A 6,747-nucleotide genomic window follows, 5' to 3' on the forward strand; every position below is an offset into this window, starting at 1 on the left:
TCCCATTTAAAGAGAGAGTGGTCCGAACAAGCGGTTGTTGGCCATTTTTTTCACATATGACCCTGATGTGTGACCTTGACCTCTGACCCTGTCATACAGTTCATGCGCATTGTACTTTGCCTCATGGCAATACACATGCATACCAAAGTTCAAGTCATTCTGTCAGAATGATTAAGTTATACGCCAAAAAAACCTGCTGCTTGCAAATTCACATTTGACCTAACCATGCGCTTTGTTTCCCAATGCCAATTGGCGATATTTGTGCAAAGTTATTTTAAATTCGCTAATCTTAAGACAGAACTAATTATCTGGATAGGCTGTTTATGTCCATTTTTTTCAAAATTGAACTTGAAAGTGTGACCTTTACCTTTGACCTAGCCATTGATTCATGCACACTGCACTTTGCCAAATAGCAATGCACAAAACATCTTCTATTGATATTCATTTGTATATTTCCATCAAAATAGAATCTTGGGATTGTGACCTTGACCTAAATGAAAGCCATATTATTTTTATGTTGATGTGCCTTTTATATGATAAAGTAACTATTTTAACCTTATTACACCATGCTCTTTTGTCAATAGTTCTAAACATTTTATGTGGAAGGTGGTTTGAGAATTATATGGACCAAAATTGACGAAACAAACAAGCTTAAAAAGGACAAAAATCATAACTAAAACATGTAAGAATATTGAGTTTTAGTTTTTAATAACCGTCATAGGTCACTGGAAATTACACTGCACTTTTGAAACAATAATTCCATTGAAAATGTTACAATTAATATTCATCAATTAATATTTATCTTTTTCATTTGGTGAACACACAATTTTTTTCATTTTATTATTCACCATCTCACGACAGGTTTTCCTTTCATTGAAAAGTTTTGCTCTCATTTTGAAATACTGTTCTTTTTCTGTTAAATGGCAAATAGATGTTGGCTTGAACTTAGACAGAAATTCCATTATCTCTTTCTTGCCTGAAAAAGAATTCAAAAAGTGGATATTAGATTTATTTGGTTATAAAGTTATCACTGAAACCAATCATATAAAAGCTTTAATAAGCTAAGAAACAAAAACACTTTATTGGAAGCTTTGCATTTGGGTTTTGTTCTATACACTTTGTGCAACCTATAAAAGGTTATCTAAATTTGATACAGAATGTTCTAACCAATGCATTTAGATGTAGAGGAATAAAAAAATTAAGCTGTAATTTCATATTATTATAAAACAAGATATGTTTGTAAAACATGTATGCCCCCTATCAGCAGCCAATTAGTCATGTGATAAGGTTATTATGCATGACTTCTGACCCAGTGATCAAACAATTAATAAGGGTTATCAAGTATCTACTGGTCATGACCTTAACCTTTGACCCCTTGACCCAAAATCAATAGGTCATCTGCTGGTCATGACCAATCACCATACCATGTTTGAAGTTCCTAGGCCAAAGGGTTCTTAAGTTATTGATTTGAAAGCATTTTATGTGACCTTGCCCTTTGACCCCTTAACCCCAATATCAATAGGGGTCATCTACTGGTCATGACCAATCACCATACCAAGTTTGAAGTTCCTAGGCCTAAGGGTTCTTTAGTTATTGATTGGAAACCGTTTTTACCTAAGAGGTAAATGTGACCTTGACCATTGACCCCTTGACCCCAAAATCAATAGGGGTCATCTACTGATCATGACCAATCACCATATCAAGTTTGAAGTCCCTAGGCCTAAGGGTTCTTTCGTTATTGATCAGAAACCGTTTTTACCTACAAAGTCAATGTCACCTTGACCTTTGACCCCTTAACCCCAAAATCAATAGGGGTCATCTGCTGGTCATGACCAATCACCATACCAAGTTTGAAGTTCCTAGCACTGAAGCCGTCAATGCCAACCAATTTGCACTGAACTAGACTTGGTACTTATCAATCTTGTAAAGTATGGATGAAATTGCACCAGTAGTCTCTGAGGAGTAGTCTCAACAAGTTTTGTAAGTTTTAACATATAGAAAAAGATTTAATTTTTTTTATTTAAGGGCTATAAATTGGCCATATATCATCCAAACAAAAAACAAGATATATATGTGCAAATACTTGAACTACAGATCAATCCTGTAAATTATAATTCAAGTTGTGCCAGTAGAATAAGAAAAGCAGTCCAGACAAACTTAAAAAAATAAATCTTTAAAGGGCAAAAACTCTGATTAAAATCATGGAATTGGAAAATGCCTATAATATGCACAACTAGACTTGATACAGGTCATTCCTGTACAGTTTGGTTGAAATTGCACCAGTAATTTCTGAGGAGAAGTCCGAACAAGTTTTGCGATAGACAGACAGAGGCAGACAGACAAAGGGAAGAAGGAAAAGTGATCCCCATATGTTGCCACAACTCTGATGCAAGCGACACAAAAAGCAGCAAAAAACAACAGAGTACTTGCAATATCATCTTATCTTGAGCTTTAATTTAAACTCAACAAAGCTAAACTGTTACAACTTTTTCTGAGATTTGATCAGATGATATACATTTGTACCTCATTTGTGACCGATTAAAACCTCATCTAAAAGAACAACCTACAGTATTAACAAACCTTGCTGACTGGATATGCTACACTTGACCACATCTTTCACTGTTGAAGTTGCATCATCTGGAAAATGTTTACATTATATAACTTTTGAATATAGAGGAACAGTTTTTTATAATCATATAAATATTCTTTTTAATTAATTTAAATCTGCCGAATTTTTGTATCATTCATAAAATTTATTTCCATATATGTATGACTGATGAAAATAGAAAAGAAATTGAAAGCAAACATTACTAATAGTGCAAAAGTTGATATGTTATCACATTTACTGAATAATATACAAAACACAGCAATCTGCAGTTGATGCTCTATGCATTTGCATATGATCAGAATTTGTTGAAGCCAAAACGAATGTCTATTATTTTGTAAAAAATGAATTATCAGTACAAAGCCAAACTAGAGGATGCTTTTGTAAAAAAGCGCATGTCTCCCCCACTGCTGAGAATAACTGTGAATGGAAACAGGAATGGAAATGGAGAAATTGACCAACGGTCACTGTGACCTTGACCTTTGACCTACTGACCCCAAAAACAATAGGGATCATCTGCTCTATAAGACCAATCATCCTATGAAGTTTGAGGGCTGTAGGTCAAAAGGAACTCTAGTTATCATCCGGAAACGAGAAATTGACCAACGGTCACTGTGACCTTGACCTTTGAACTACTGACCCCAAAAACAATAGGGATCATCTGCTCAATAAGACCATTCATCCTATGAAGTTTGAGAGCTGTAGGTCAAAAGGAACTCTAGTTATCGTCCGGAAACGAAGAATGGACGGACGGACTGACGGACTGACGGACGGACGGACTGACGGACGGACGGACAGGGCAAAAACAATATGTCTCCCACCGAGGTGGGGGAGACATAAATATTGAGCAGCTCTTTTGCAAACACTCTTGTCAGTGAACAAATAAATTCCAGCAACTACAAAATTAGATTATATGTATTGAATACTCAATACAAAATCAACAAAATAGTACATAATAAATTTTCTAAATGACATGTAACAATCAGAATTGTAACTCACTTGCAGAAGCTGAAATATCAAGCTGTGTATTACTGCTTGAGCTTGATTTTGGGAGTAACTTTCCAGACTGCAGTACAGAACTATGGTATGCACCTGAAGAAATTGACACTGTGATTTAGATTGGATTCATTTTTCCTAAGACAAATGTCCAAAGTGGTCATTTTTTTCAGGTCATTTGTCCTAAATTACTAAAAAACGTTTGAACATTTTTTTCGAGGTCTAAAAAACTTGTCCTAAATCACCAAAAATGTCTCTGGACTTTATATTTTGTAATCCTTAATTTAATATTTAAGACACAAATGACATTTACAAATGTTACTTTATTCTTAAAGAACAATAACAGTAAACATTTAAAATTTGGGTGATGGTGGTTTAGTCAAATTACCAAGATTTAGTATATTAGTAAAATAGGTAGTTGGTATGTCAAGATTATTTAATATTATTAGTGATTTCTTTCACCAGTTAAAAATTAAAATAGGAATATCAGAATAGAAATCATGCAACTGTATTTATAATAAATAATAATAATAATAATAATAATAATAATAATAGTTACATGCTGTGACAGCTTTGTTGCAATGGTGCTGCCCTACTGACCCTACACACCATCAGGTAGACAGTTTGAAAGCCATGTTTGAACTATCTCCTGAAGAGAGGGTACAGATTCCCAGTCTGCCTAAAGCTTTTGACAGCCATTGTCATTTAGAAAGAACCATCTATCTACCCAACCCATCACTGGCAAAAATCTGACAAAGACTCCAGTCGAAGGGCAAGAGGTCGACTCAGAGTCTACCATTGGACCAAAGAGGCCCTTAAGGAAATTACCGAAAACACTCGAGCCATGAAGGGATTCTGGGAGAGTTGGTTGGGGAAGCTGAAGGCCATATTGGTTCCAGAATAAGACTAAACAAGAGATGTTTGTAAAACATGTATGCCCCTATTATTGCAATTAATTTTTCATATAAAGAAGCTTTTTGTTGGTCTATGACCTAATCACCATAGAAATTCATAGAAATTGTAGTATCTCAAGTTATTGATAAGAAACTGTACTGAAATAAAATTTCACTGTGACCTTGACATCTGTCTTCCAAAGCATTCTTTTATCGATAGGAAACTGTTCTGACATTCAATGTCACTGTGACATTGACCTTTTTCTGTGACCCCAAAATCAATAGGGATCATTTACTTATAAAAGATCAAACTCCATATTGATATTCATAGGCCAAGGATTCTCAGTTATTAATCGGAAACCTGTGACCTTGACTTTAAAACCTAGTGACCCAAAAAATAAATAAGGGTCGTCTACTAAACATTACCAATCTCCACATCAAGTTAAAAGTTCATAGGCCTAAGCATTCTGTACTTATCAATCGGAAACTGTTTTGACATTCAATGTCACTGTGACCTTGACCATTGTTCTATTGACCAAAAATAATTAAGAGTCATTAATTGATCAAGATCATCCTACAGATTAAGTTTGAAGTTCATAGGCCAAAGGATTCTCAAGTTATTGATCAGAAACTGTTTAGACATTCAAATTCACTGTGAACTTGACCTTTGACCTAGTGACCCAATACCAATAGAGATCATATACTAGTCATGACCAACCTCAAAATATAGATTAAAGTTCAAAGGCCTAAGCAGTTTTGAGTTATTTAGCGGAAACTGTTTCGGCTTTCAAAGTCACTATGACCTTGACCTTTGACATAGTGACCACAAAATCAATAGGGGTCATCTACTAGTCATGATCAATCTCTAAATAAAGTTTGAACTTTATAGGTCTAAGCATTCTTTAGTTATTGATTGATTGGTCTAGCCATTAAATAATTAGATTACATATTTTAATAGAAATGTTAACTGTCTATCCATCTATTATTATAATATTATTAGTATTACCATTATTTATTATAAATTAAGTTGCATCGCTTTTTTATATATTTCTCAAGAGTGGTTTACGGTAGAATAACCCATGGTTTTTTTGTTCGAATGCATTAGAATATATCACAATATATAATTCCTCATGAGAAAAAAATAAACATCAGTTATTTTACCGTAAACCATTCTTTAGAAACTTATTATTTCAATTCCAACACTCTAATTTCAAAGCAAAGCAACCAATCAGTTATGAACTACATTTTTTTGATGTATGTCTGTCTCTTAGGAAAAATGAATCCAATCTGAATCACTGAGAAATACCAATAAAGTTGTTATGTTTAAGTTCAAATAGAATCAAATAAAGCTGAAAACAACAATTAAAATTATTTGTTAAATGCTAATTCATCTTATGTGTATACTAATAAGCAAACTATAAGGAAAAAGCAAAATTTACCATCATTAATGTTTGTGAGGACTTCCCCCATTACAGCGACAGTCCTTATTCCTTGCGGACACTGGTAATTGTCTTTATTGATCTGTCTTCCATGGCCCATATGGTCTAGAAATATTTTTCTGATCCTTTTCAGACATATCTTAACTGGCATAGTAAGTAGAGGGCTCTAATGCCTCATTTTTTGTAGCAGTCACCCCAACTGAGACACATGCTTTAGTACACACTTCACTTACAGCGTGCCATCCAGAACAATGAGACGTACCGTTTCCTGCTCTTTCTTTTGTCCAAAGACAAATTTGTTTTCTTTGGCAATTCCAAAAGTGGATCGTTCTTCAACCAATATGGTGATTGCATGAATTGTATCAACAGGAATTAGAACTGGTACAAATATTTTACCTTTACCTTGCAAGTAGGCTAATTTGAATTTACCAAGAAGGTATTTGACACCCAGATCATCTACTTTGTCAATCTCAGATTCTGGAAGCCAAGTGTCATTTAAGGCATCATACCATTCTTTAAGGAGTAACCTAGAAGCTTCTTCTCCACGCCTGGCATTGAACAGAGTCAGTCTAGCAACAACTAATGTTCTAAGATAAGCGTAATTAGCTACATCAAAGTCTGTTGTAATTCGATCTATTTCATTTTTCAATGAAACTTTTAAATTTCTTAGTTCCATCTCTGGTGGTAAATTAGTTGGTCTTCTTGCCTTTTCAAATGAATTTTGTATTGAAGTTTGTCTAGCTTTTGGAATAAGCTCCTTTGATTTGTGTTTATAAGCTTCTAAAAAATGTTTCATTTCTTTTTTCTTTTGCAT

The 6,747-nt window shown here is 34.1% G+C and overlaps 1 long non-coding RNA gene across 1 annotated transcript; it reads right to left on the reverse strand.

Annotated features, from left to right (window-relative positions):
* Positions 1-2,370: 2,370 nt before the first annotated feature.
* LOC132751610 (uncharacterized) lies at positions 2,371-6,026 on the reverse strand. Its single transcript, XR_009628705.1, has 3 exons — positions 5,934-6,026; positions 3,605-3,697; positions 2,371-2,637 (listed from the first exon to the last, which is right to left on the reverse strand). It is a non-coding gene; the product is annotated as an uncharacterized LOC132751610 (long non-coding RNA).
* Between the last annotated feature and the right edge of the window lie 721 nt (positions 6,027-6,747).

Source organism: Ruditapes philippinarum, unplaced genomic scaffold (genome assembly GCF_026571515.1).
Source record: "Ruditapes philippinarum isolate M1 unplaced genomic scaffold, ASM2657151v2 ctg9362_1_1_1_1, whole genome shotgun sequence".
Lineage (NCBI taxonomy): Eukaryota > Metazoa > Mollusca > Bivalvia > Venerida > Veneridae > Ruditapes > Ruditapes philippinarum.